Source organism: Lontra canadensis, unplaced genomic scaffold (assembly GCF_010015895.1).
Source record: "Lontra canadensis isolate GAN:19392208 unplaced genomic scaffold, GSC_riverotter_1.0 scaffold125, whole genome shotgun sequence".
NCBI classification, from domain to species: Eukaryota; Metazoa; Chordata; class Mammalia; order Carnivora; family Mustelidae; genus Lontra; species Lontra canadensis.
The window spans coordinates 5,889,718-5,901,237 of record NW_022631119.1 but is presented as its reverse complement, the minus strand read 5'-3'; the positions used below and the strand labels follow the sequence as shown (position 1 = coordinate 5,901,237).

At 44.5% G+C, this 11,520-nt stretch overlaps 1 long non-coding RNA gene across 1 annotated transcript; it reads right to left on the bottom strand.

The window, feature by feature from the left end:
- Positions 1-7,639: 7,639 nt before the first annotated feature.
- Positions 7,640-11,294, bottom strand: LOC116857638. Its single transcript, XR_004380780.1, has 3 exons — positions 11,251-11,294; positions 9,207-9,286; positions 7,640-7,681 (listed from the first exon to the last, which is right to left on the bottom strand). It is a non-coding gene; the product is annotated as an uncharacterized LOC116857638 (long non-coding RNA).
- Positions 11,295-11,520: the final 226 nt, after the last annotated feature.

Below are 11,520 nucleotides of genomic sequence, written 5' to 3'. Positions count from 1 at the left end.
AAATAAAACAGGTCTCTCCATGGGAGGGATGTTTGACCTTCTGTTATGTTTGCATTCTTTGGAACATTAAACCAAAGACCTAGCCAAGCTGTGTCACCTCAGTGAAGCAGAGAGTAGAACAAGGGGTTTGGCCAGAGTGAAGTGTTTGGGTTTCACGTGACAGCAAGGACCAGGGTGAGTGGTGGGAGGGGAAGGCCAGGGAGCAGAAGAAAGTCAAGGTTCTTTCTGTCTGGTTGTTGGGACAGCGCATGCCCACCGGTGTGCCTTCTTGCAGGATCAGGGCAGGTCTTGGAGAAAAGAGAGGGAGAACATTTGCCAGAAGACAAGGATGAGGAGAGAGACTCCAAAAAGGAAGGGTTTTATGAGAGGGTGGAGAGTCATACTCTAGAAGTGCTCTGGGGACTTTCTGACTCTTAATGGTTGAAAATCTTGAAAATAACAGCTATCAACTCAGAATAAAATCTTTTAAAAAGGAGGACGCCTGGGTGACTCATTAGGTTAAGCAGTCTGCCTTCAGATCAGGTCATGATCCCAGGGTCCTGGGATCGAGCCCTGTGTCCGGCTCCTTGCTCATCTGGTGTCTGCTAACCCCTCTCCCCCCGCCCCTGCTCGTGCTCTTCCTCTCTCTCGCTCTCTCTCTCTCAAATAAATAAATACAATCTTTTTTTTAAGACATTTCATACCTTGCTATTGGGAATGTACATTCAAACAATCCCTTTAGGAAACTGGCAGTTTACTAAAATGAAACACATTATTAATGAGGCAGCAGCACCAGGGTGTATTCTAGGAGTGTTGAGTGCACATGTCCCACAAAAACCTAAGTACTAGAATGTTCACAACAGCGTTGGTCAAAACAGCGGAACACTGGAAACAACCTAAATGCCCAGTGGCTATAGAGTGGGTTAGTAAATAATAGCTATTGAGTAATTATCACCGATGTGAAAAAACCCAAGCACTAAAAGAAAACATTCCCATGCTGTGATTCCATATATGTGAATTTCAAAACTGGGCAACACAAATTTGTTAAGGTCGGGACAATCATTGCTTCGGGGTAAAAATGACTAAATGGGACACAGAAGAGTCTTCCAACGTATCAGATACAAATGTAGAAATTCTTCAAGCCCATTCATTCAATATCCGTGCCCATTACTACATGGAATTTATAATTATCAAAGAAAAAAAAGGCAAAAAATTGAACAGGAAATAGCAGGATATATACAAGAATGATATATTTGTTTAAAGTAGCTTCCTGGGCCGCCTGGGTGGCTCAGTCGTTCAGCAGCTGCTTTCAGCTCAGGTCATGATCTCTGGGTCCTGGGATCGAGCCCCGCATCAGGCTCCATGATCAATGGGGAGCCTGCTTTTCCCTCTCCCTCTACTGCTCCCCCTGCTAGTGTTCTCTTTTTCTCTCTCTGTCAAATAAAATATTTTTTAAAAGTAAAAATAATAATAATAATAATAAAGTAGCTTCTTAGGGAGCACGTGGCTGGCTGGCTCCGTCAGTAGAGCATGCAACTCTGATCTCAGGATGGTAAGTTGGGCACGGAACCTACTTCAAATAAATCAATAAAAATTTGGGGTTCCTGGGTGGTTCGCTGGGGTAAAGCCTCTGCCTTCGGCTAAGGTCATGATCCCAGGGTCCTGGGATGGAGCCCCGTATCGGGTTCTCTGCTCAGCGGGAAGCCTGCTTCCCTCTCTCTCTCTCTCTCTCTCTCTGCCTGCCTCTCTGCCTACTTGTGATCTCTATCTGTCAAATAAATAAATAAAATCTTTTCTAAAAATTTTAAAGATTTAAAGTGGTTTCCTTTGGCTGAGGGGAGTTAAAGGTAGGAGGATAGGCTGGAGTAAGCCAATTTCACTCTCTATCGATTTACAGCTTTTGCATTTGGAAGCAAGTGAGTGTGTTACTTGTTCAAACAGAGTAAGTTAACAAACCTGGGCAGAGGGTATGTGTCTTTCCAAATGAAGGAAGGAGAAATGATTGGGCCAGCAGCCCAAGAGAACCTGTTGGTGAGGGGGGGTAGGAGGGGGGGCCCTTAGTGGAGTTCACATAGTCACAAGCAATGGTCATAGGGTTCTGATCGTCTTTAGGTTCTGTTTGAAGGGCTTCACATTCAGTGACTCACTTAATCAACTCTCAACAATCCTTTGAAGCAAATACAACTATTATATCCCTCTTACAGATAATTAAACTACATCCCAGCTAACCCGAGTCATTTGCCCAAGAGAGTAGAGAGCAAGAGGCAGACCTGGGATTTGAGCCCAGAAAGCTTGATCTCAGAGCTATGCCCTTAACTACATTGTTAGGCCTTCTCTCTTGACAGGCAACATAAATATACAATCCCAAAAATGAGCTTCTAGGGTTATGGCTCTTCTGCTTCGTGTCACATGTTCAGAGGTGGTCCCAAAGTCCTGATGAGTGAAGATGAAGGCTCTTCTGCTTCCACCTGGCACTCTGCCTGGACCAGTTCCTTTTCCATCAACATGGATGCAAGGTGACCTACTACAGGTCCTCCTGCCCTCAAAGTGAGAGTCCCGCTGGGGTCCTTGGAGTCTTTTTATGGCATCGGACTTAAACCAGACACATCCCAATCTATAAGAGGGGCTCTAAGAAAAATGAGCTTCGGGGCACATGGATGGCTCAATTGGTTAAGCGTCTGTCTTCAGCTCAGGTCATGATCCTGGGGTCCTCGGATGGAGCCTTGTGTCAGTCTTGCTCAGCAGGGAGCCTGCTTCTCCCCCTGCTTGTGTGCGCTTGCGCTCTCTCTCTCTCTCTCTCTCTGACAAATGAATAAATAAAATCTTTTCTAAAAAAGGTAGAAAGAAAGAAAAATGAGCTTCAAAAGGGGAAAGGTTAGAACATCCTTGCGGGTCCCTTGATCCCTGGGCAAATTTATCTCATCCTAATCCACAGACCAGCTCTCCACCGAAGAAGAGATCTGCACTAGACACATTTTTATCCCTTATCAACATCCCTTCCTTTGAGAACTATGCCTCCACCATTCCACTGGAAACTTGCTCAAGTTCCTGTGTGGTCTGGGTTGGAGAACAGGGGGGTGGGATCATGGTGCAGGCATAAGCAATCACAGTCCCCCACTCCCTGCCACCACCAAGATTTCCTAAGAGATGGTCACCTGACCACTCGGATTTCTTCCTGAAACTTTTGCTTGAGCTTCTGGGGAAAGAGTTGTCCCTTCTCTAAAAACTAGAACCATAAATACAACATATTTAGTCAGCTTAGACTAAGTTAGACAACACCGATAATTCAACAAGGGTACAGCACTCACACAAAGTCATGCTTGGTGCTAATTAGCTATAGATTTCCTTCATGTCCTCTTCGTTCGCTGGACCAACTGAAGAGGGAGCATCTACCTGGCACAGGCCAGTACCATGTGAGGGAAGAAAAGTAGCAAAGCAATGAGATGATCCTTAACGTTTACGCTTACCAACTCATTTTCACTCACAATTTACTCCCCAAAGCAAGTTAAGTGGGCAAACGTGAAGTAGAAGGGCAAGAAATAGAATCTGCCCATTGGGCAAGGGCCAGTAGGGAAGGAATATAATCTGACAAAGACAAGGTAGGCCCAAGACTGTATAAGACCGTCCTACAAGCACTTGGGGAAGCCCTAAAAGAGAACAAAGTCATACATAGACCAGTAGATCCAAAAGACTCAGTCATGGGAGGGTCCAGAAAACTCATCTCTCAGAGCACCTGAATCCAGGCTTGGGCGAGTTAACAAATCACCATTTTTGCTAAGGTTGGTCTGAAGGGAGTCTCTACCACTTGCAACCAAAGAGTCCGGACCCAGGGCTTCTGGGGAGGTTTTTGTTTATCCCTGTCCTACACCTCTCCCAGGGATGAGGGATAATTCAACTCTGACTGTAATCTGTTTTAACATGAACAGGTATGACCACGGAGACACCTAGTTGCAAACAACTTCTCTTCCTCGTTCTCCCTAATGATCCACGACTTGATACACAGAACCAGAGCTGTGGAGTAAAAACCTGTGAATCACCAGCTCTTTAAACCTTAGCATCACTCCTGTCTAGAGACTCCATCAGAAGTTCCCCTAGAATGGCAGATCTCTCTCTGAAGAAGTTGGTATTTCTTCACAACGCCCATCAAAAATCCTTCCCACCACTTCTTATGATGAAGGAGTGGCTATCTTCGGCTTGATTCTGTAAACCCTGGGGCTCATCCCAGAGAAGGACATGTGATTGGCTGATTAGTCAGCAAGCAGGAGAGGATGGATGGGAAGAGGGAGGAACAATTAATCCTATAATAGCAGAGCTAACAGAGAAAGCAGGTGTGACCAGATTGCAGCAGAGGTGCTGGGCTGAATCATCTCAGAGACAGCTATGCCCCCCTGCTCATCTTTGACCGAACTGTCGCCGTGCCCAGCTCCAGAAAAGTTGAAAGGTGACTCCCCATTTAGTGAAAATCTCAATTCACGACATTAGCTGGAAGGTTCAGAGCTACCTCAAGGTGGGGGAGGAAGAAGTGCTGGCTTCTAGCCCAGGACCGGTCACCACACCCTATACTCTCCTAACTCCCAAAGTTGGCCACTGTTTCCCCTTCTGTGAAATGGGGATGACCTCTGCCTCCTCACTCAGATGTCTTGCTTTTAGTTCAAAATGGAAACCAGATGGTCAAGGGCTTGGAAAACTGCCCATGGCTACAGGGATAAGAGCAATTAATACATACTGAGCGCCTCCCATCAAGAGCAGCCTTTTCAGTGTGTTTAATCCTTATGATGCCAAAACGGAGATGTGGTGATTACCTTCATTGTACAATAACATGAAGCAGGAGGCGTCTAGGTGGTTCAGTCGGTTTAAGCATCTGCTTTCAGCTCAGGTCATGATCCCAGGATCCTGGGATCAAGTCTCGCATCGGTCTCTCTGCTCAGCGGGGCGCCTGCTTCTCCCTCTCTTCCCCTAATTCCTGCCCATGCACTCTCTCTCTCTCTCTCTGCCTTAAATAAATAAAATCTTTAAAAAAAGAAAATCTTGAAAACATTAAGAAAATAATAATATGAAGCAAATAAGGGCTAAGTAACTTGCTTGAGTCACACAGGGCCGTCTGGCTTCAGGCTGCTTGCCCTTGTGCACCGCACTATCTCAGGGATTCAGGCTCAATACCAGTTATCTGTTGGGTCAAACATGTCTCAGCAGCCCAGGTTCCTTCCTCCAGAGCCCTTTGACCTGAGACTCAAATATCATCTATATATGTCCTAAAAAATAGCAATCAGATAATAATAATCCCCAATTGTTGTGTGATTGTTTTGTCTTACCCATATAATACTAAAGATAAGGGTTGATAAGGGCTAACGTTTATTGAACATGTCAGCAGACGTGATAACCATTTTTCTTGAGTGGTGTCCCACAGTTCATCTTTACAACAAGTTCGAAAGGAAGGGACAGTATCAGCGGTAATACTGGGAAGTGTCTAAGGGCGGGCTTTCCGCAGGCGGGGTGGGGCGGATGTTCTGACTGCTAGCTGATTTCAAGCTATCAACTCAACATCCAGTCACCACCCAGTGGAATTGTGAAGAGATGCACAGTGGCTCCCATGAGCTGGTATTGGCCCATTCCAGCACACCACGAGTTCACGCTCATTTTATAAAGAGAAAAGATAAGACTTCAGCAGGTGAAATGATTTGCTTAAACTTGCAGAACAAGTAAATAGTGAATTGTGTATTTGAGCCAAAGCCATCTAGATGCAAAGCCAAGACTCTTTATCACTGTCCTGTACAGTCTCTCTAGGCTGGGCTCTTCCTTGGACCAGAGACAATCCATAAAGTTTATCCACCAGGAGGAATAAGCAGATTTATTCCCTGGAGAAACAGTTGTTCACTTGCTAGTGACCCCTAGCAGAGACTGAAGACCTGATGATGGAACGTTAGTGGAAAATTATAACAACTGCAAAACCAATCAAGCTATTGGAGATTTAGATAATCCAGATACAAAGTTTTGGGTCCCATCACCCGTAAATGACCCAAACCAGCTAAGGTCCTGGTTGAGAGAAAAAGCACCATGAAATTTGGTCGTGGTAGAAAGAAATATACATATGAGGGCTGGGAGGAAATGGTGGCAAGGATGATTTGCCGAGACACCATGGTTTCCATGCATGGGGGAAGGGTTGAATTTTAATAAATTTGGGTGGGATGTTTCTGAGATGGCAGGAGTGCCATACTGGGGAGACCTAGTTGGGATAGCAAAATATATCATGGTGGGACAGGAAATTGATGACTTTAGAGCCCTTGATCCCTAATGACTATTATTCTCATTTTGCTGGTGAGGAAATGGAGTCTGAAGGGATTGAATGACATAGCCACGATGACACAGCTAAAAAGTAGCCATACCCAGACTTGAATCAGATCTTTCTGATGCTTTCTTGCCCTTTCTCATTCTACACACAGGCAACAGAAAAGTCAAGTATGATGTAACTTAACCTCCAGAGCCCTGTGTGTTTCATAATACACCCTAGTTATCCAGTTCCAAACATTTTCAGATTTGTGTGAACAGCTTAGGTTCCATTTTCAGATGCTTTCCATGGGGGAGGGATGGGCGGGTAATGAGGAAACCCCAGATGCACGGTGTCTTGTTTCATAACAAGCACACTAGTAACAATGCCTCTTCAGACTATAACCATCCGCGTGCACCGTCTCTTGGGAAGAAGCTGGGAAACCTGTGACTCACACAATCTTCGAGGTACAGCACAAAGATCCATGAGACCTGGGAACCACAGTCTCAGTACCAGAGACTTGAAAAATTATAATCACTGTACACAGAATCATAGTCCCTTAAAAATAAAAACGTTCTAAGACGAACCTTCAGTAATTTCTCTTGGGGCGCCTGGGTGGCTCAGTGGGTTAAGCCTCTGCCTTCAGCTCAGCTCATGATCTCAGGGTCCTAGGATCGAGTCCCGCATTGGGCTCTCTGCTCAGTGGGGAGCCTGCTTCCCGCTCTCTCTCTGCCTTCCTCTCTGCCTACTTGTGATTTCTGTCAAATAAATAAAATCTTAAAAAAAAAAATTTCTCTTAACTACTGTGATTGGAGATTCCAAGATGGGAAACAAATACATTCACACACCCCCTTTATTCAATTTGTTATTCCAGATACCTGCCTATTATTAACTAGAAATTTGGTAGCCCTATCTTGGTAATCCTTAATATCCTCCAAGACAGGCATCCAAACATTTCGGATTATGAATTTAGTCTAAAAAACAACCCTCATTCTCATCCTCTGCTAATGGATTGGTTCAAGCGCTCAGCGTGACTTAACAATATCAGCTAAAATTATAAATATGCATTATCTGACTCAGCAATTCCTTATCTAATAGTTTATCCTACAGGTTTACCCAAATGTGTGCAAAATGACCTATGGGCAGGTTTATGTGTTGCCGCTTTGGGTTACGGTGAAAGATTGGAAATAACTGTGGTCCGATGACCGACCACACAAACTATGGAGCAACCATGCAATGGAGAGCTGTGTTGGGACCCCAGCAGAAAAGGTGAGTCACACACAAATGGATTATTTCAAGTTTAATGAAAGGACTATTTCCAAAACTGAGGGAGAGCCAGCCCAGCGTGGTAGAATACCTGTAAACTAGCTACAATGGGGCTGACCTTCATCATTGCAGGTACAAAGGGAGGGGGCAGTTGCTGGAGCCCAACAAGACCTGTAGGAACAAAGAGGGCCAACAGAGGGGCGCCTGGGTGGCTCAGTGGGTTAAAGCCTCTGCCTTCAGCTCAGGTCATGATCTCAAGATCCTGGAATCGAGTTCCGAGTTGGGCTCTCTGCTCAGCAGGGATCCTGCTTCCCCCCTCCCTCTGTCTGCCTCTCTGCCTACTTGTGATCTCTGTCTGTCAAATAAATAAATAAAATATTTTTTAAAAAAGAGGGCCAACAGGAGGCATGGCCAAAGCGAGTTACATGACCAAGCGTGCCAGTGGGGACAGGAATGTATAATATCCTAAGGAAACAACCAGTGGGAGGGAAGAAGTCATTTCAAAAATAGAGCAATCCACCACAAAGTAAGTCTCAGACTTCCAGTAGCTCTCCTCCCATCACCAGGATAATGCCTCTCAGACAGTAAAGTCAGAGAGAGGCAGGGTACCTGGGTGATGAGTTCAAGCCCCACACTGGGCTCCCTGCTGGGTGTGGAGCCTACTTAATAAAAGTAACTTGATAGATAGACAGATGGACAGGGAGACCAAGGAGTGCAAAGAGATTGAGAAAACCAGAGTCCTTCGAGACATCATATAAAGCCTGAATCCAGCCTATCTGCCTCTTCTTGGTTTGCCCCATAGCTCCCCAAAATAGATGCCCATTTTTGTTTAAACTAGTTTGAGTTAGATTTCTGCCACTTGTAACAGAAGCCCGAATCCCGGATCTTTGGGGGGAAAGATTTTGTCAAGCTGCTATATGCTTCCAGCAGTCTTGAGTGCTAACTCAACCCCCCTTGAAAATCTCAGTTGATGAGGGACACCTGGATGGTTCAGTCAGTTAAGTGTTTACCTTCAGCTCAGGTCCTGATCCCAGTGTCCTGGGATCGAGTCCTGCATCTGTCTCCTTGCTCATTGGAGAGTCTGCTTCTCTCTCTGCCTGCTGGCCCCCAGCTGTGCATGTGCTCTCTCTGATAAATAAATAAAATCTTCAAAAAAAAAAGAGAGAGAGAGAAATCTCAACTCTTCCAAGGGAATCAGCTGTCTCCACTAAGAGACAGAAGTGAATGGCATCATATTCTCCTAACATTTTCCATAGTTTGGAGATATACAGAAAGGTTGAAAGAATCATACAGTGAACCACTACCTAGATGCTATGGTCAGCATTACTCCACTTGCTTTATTACTCCATCTATCCGTCTGTACATTCTCTGATCCTTCCTCCGATTCATCTGGCTTTTGATACATTTCAAAATAGGTGGTAGACATCAGCGCACTTCCACTCATGAACTGTCATCATTTTGTAATTCTTCAAGATGAGACTTCCTTTGACACTTAGAAACAAATTTTAGTACTAGAATAAGCATCTGAGAATCTGACTCCCCAAATCTTAGCATCAGGGACATCCAAAATTCCAGATTCCAAGATTCTTCTTCATTCATCTTTACAGAGGACATCTATAGCTTCTCCTTGGTAGCAAGTCTCTTCTAAGAAAACGAGGTTTCTTTCCAACAGTCATCAGAAATCCTCCCTACTCACCGCTTGTGAGGAAAGGGATGCTTGGAACCAGCTTGGTTTGCTAATGCAGAGCTCTTGCAGAAGGGTTTGAGGCTGGCTGACTGCCACACATAGGGAGAGACAACAGAGAAGAAGGAATGAAGTTTAATCCCCCAAATCCCAAAGCTAACAGAGAACATGGTGTGACTACAAATAGTACCAGAGCAATGACCTCCATCCACCAAATTTCCAGACCTTCCTTGTCTGAACCCAGCCCATCCCTGCTGCACACTTTGGAAGGGCCACTCCCCACATAGCAGATAAACCCAGCTTAGCTCTCCGCTGAAATCCCAGGCATCTCTGGGGTTTAGGGGAGGGAAGAGTCAGGGAAGGCGGAAGTTGTAGGGATCTTTCCCAGGCTTTGCCATAAGTTCCTGTGTAATCTTGGTATGATGATGGCCATCGTTCCCTCCTTTGAAAGTCTTCCATAAAACCCAAAGTATAACCAGATGGCCAAGAACTTGGAAACCGTCAATGGTTCCAGTAATCCTTAAGCATGTGCTCAATGTTCCCTACATGTCAAGCACTGTTCTAACTGCTTTTAAATTTTCAGTTGATTGAATCCTTACAACAACCCCAAGTTAGCTGCTGCTGTTATCTTCATTGTACAGATGAGTAAACAGAGGCACAAAGAAATTCAATAACTCCCCCAAGGTAGCCTGGCTCTAGAGTCCACACTCTCATTCACCACAATGTCCTTGGATAATACTGAGCCAAAGAAATCAGGTATAAGGTACATTCTGCACGAACCCCTTTATAGAAAGAGTAAAAGTCGTGCCTGGGAGGCTCGGTTGGTTAAGCATCTGACACTTGATTTGCGATCAGGTCGTGATCTCAGGATCCTGAGGTTGAACTCCAGGGCAGGCTCCGTGCTCATTGGGGAGTAAACTTGAGAGAGTCTCTCTCCCTCTGCCCCTCCCCCTGCTTACATTCTAAATAAATAAATAAATAAATAGATAAATAAAATCAATCTTTAAAATAAATAAAAGCTAGTATCTTTTAAAAAATAAAAAAATAAGGGGCGCCTGGGTGGCTCAGTGGGTTAAAGCCTCTGCCTTCGGCTCAGGTCATGATCTCAGGATCCTGGGATTGAGCCCCACATAGGGCTCCCTGCTCAGTGGAGAGCCTGCTTCCCCCTCTCTCTCTGCCTGTCTCTCTGCCTACTTGTGATCTCTGTCAAATAAATAAATAAAATCTTTTTTTTAAAAGTTTAAAAAAGTAAATAAAAATAAAAAAATAGATCTCACAGGTCACAGAAGGGATAAATATCAAAGAATGGGAAAAGACATACCAGCCTAACATCCCCTGAAAGAAGCATGGCTATGCTTCTACAGTCTAAAGTTGACATTATGGCAAAAGGAAATGTCAAAAGTGCAGAGATAAAAGAAATAAAACCAATGAATTGTTTAAGTAGCAGTTAGTAGAAATTTATTGTGCACACACCAGAAAGAGTTTGCAAACCAAGCGCATCCAAACTAAAACATAGAATGAGGCTCGGGGGTGTTATTGCTTCTATAAACCAGCTTATATAGTGAGAAAGCAGTGACTGTTTATTCTTCATGGTGATTGGTTATAATATTGGAGATTTCTTAGACGACTGAAAATTTTCTCTTTTTTTAAGATTTTACTCATTTAGGGGCACCTGGGTGGCTCAGTGGGTTAAGCCTCTGCCTTCGGCTCAGCTCATGATCTCAGGGCCCTGGGATCGAGCCCCAAGTCTGGCTCTCTGCTCAGCAGGGAGCCTGCTTCCCTTCCTCTATCTCTGCCTGCCTCTGTGCCTACTTGTGATCTCTGTCTGTCAAATAAATAAATAAAATCTTTTTTTAAAAATATTTTATTTATTTATTTGAGAGGGAAAGAGCACAAGTGGGGGGAGGGACAGAGGGAGAGAGAAAAGCAGAAACCGCACCCCCCACCCTGACTCCCCGAGCAGGGGGCCCGATGTGGGGCTCGATCCCAGAACACTGAGCCAAAGTCAGATGCTCAACTGACTGAACCACCCAGATGCCCATAAAGATTTTCTTACCTTATATCAACCTCAGGAAACAGGTCAAGTTTTGCACATCGTTTCCAGAAGCATAAGCAAGAAATGACCCAGGTCTAGTTAATCTTCCAAAATAAGCTACATGATATTTAGTTTTTAATAACTGCATTGGTTTTGTCTGGTTAGGGTGTTTTCAAGGCTGGTCTCCGTTTGTTTTTATTTTAACAAAGTTATTAGGAACAACAGGAACATTGTGATAAAGGGAACAAGTGACCAAGAAAATACACAAATCCTGACACATGACAATATAGC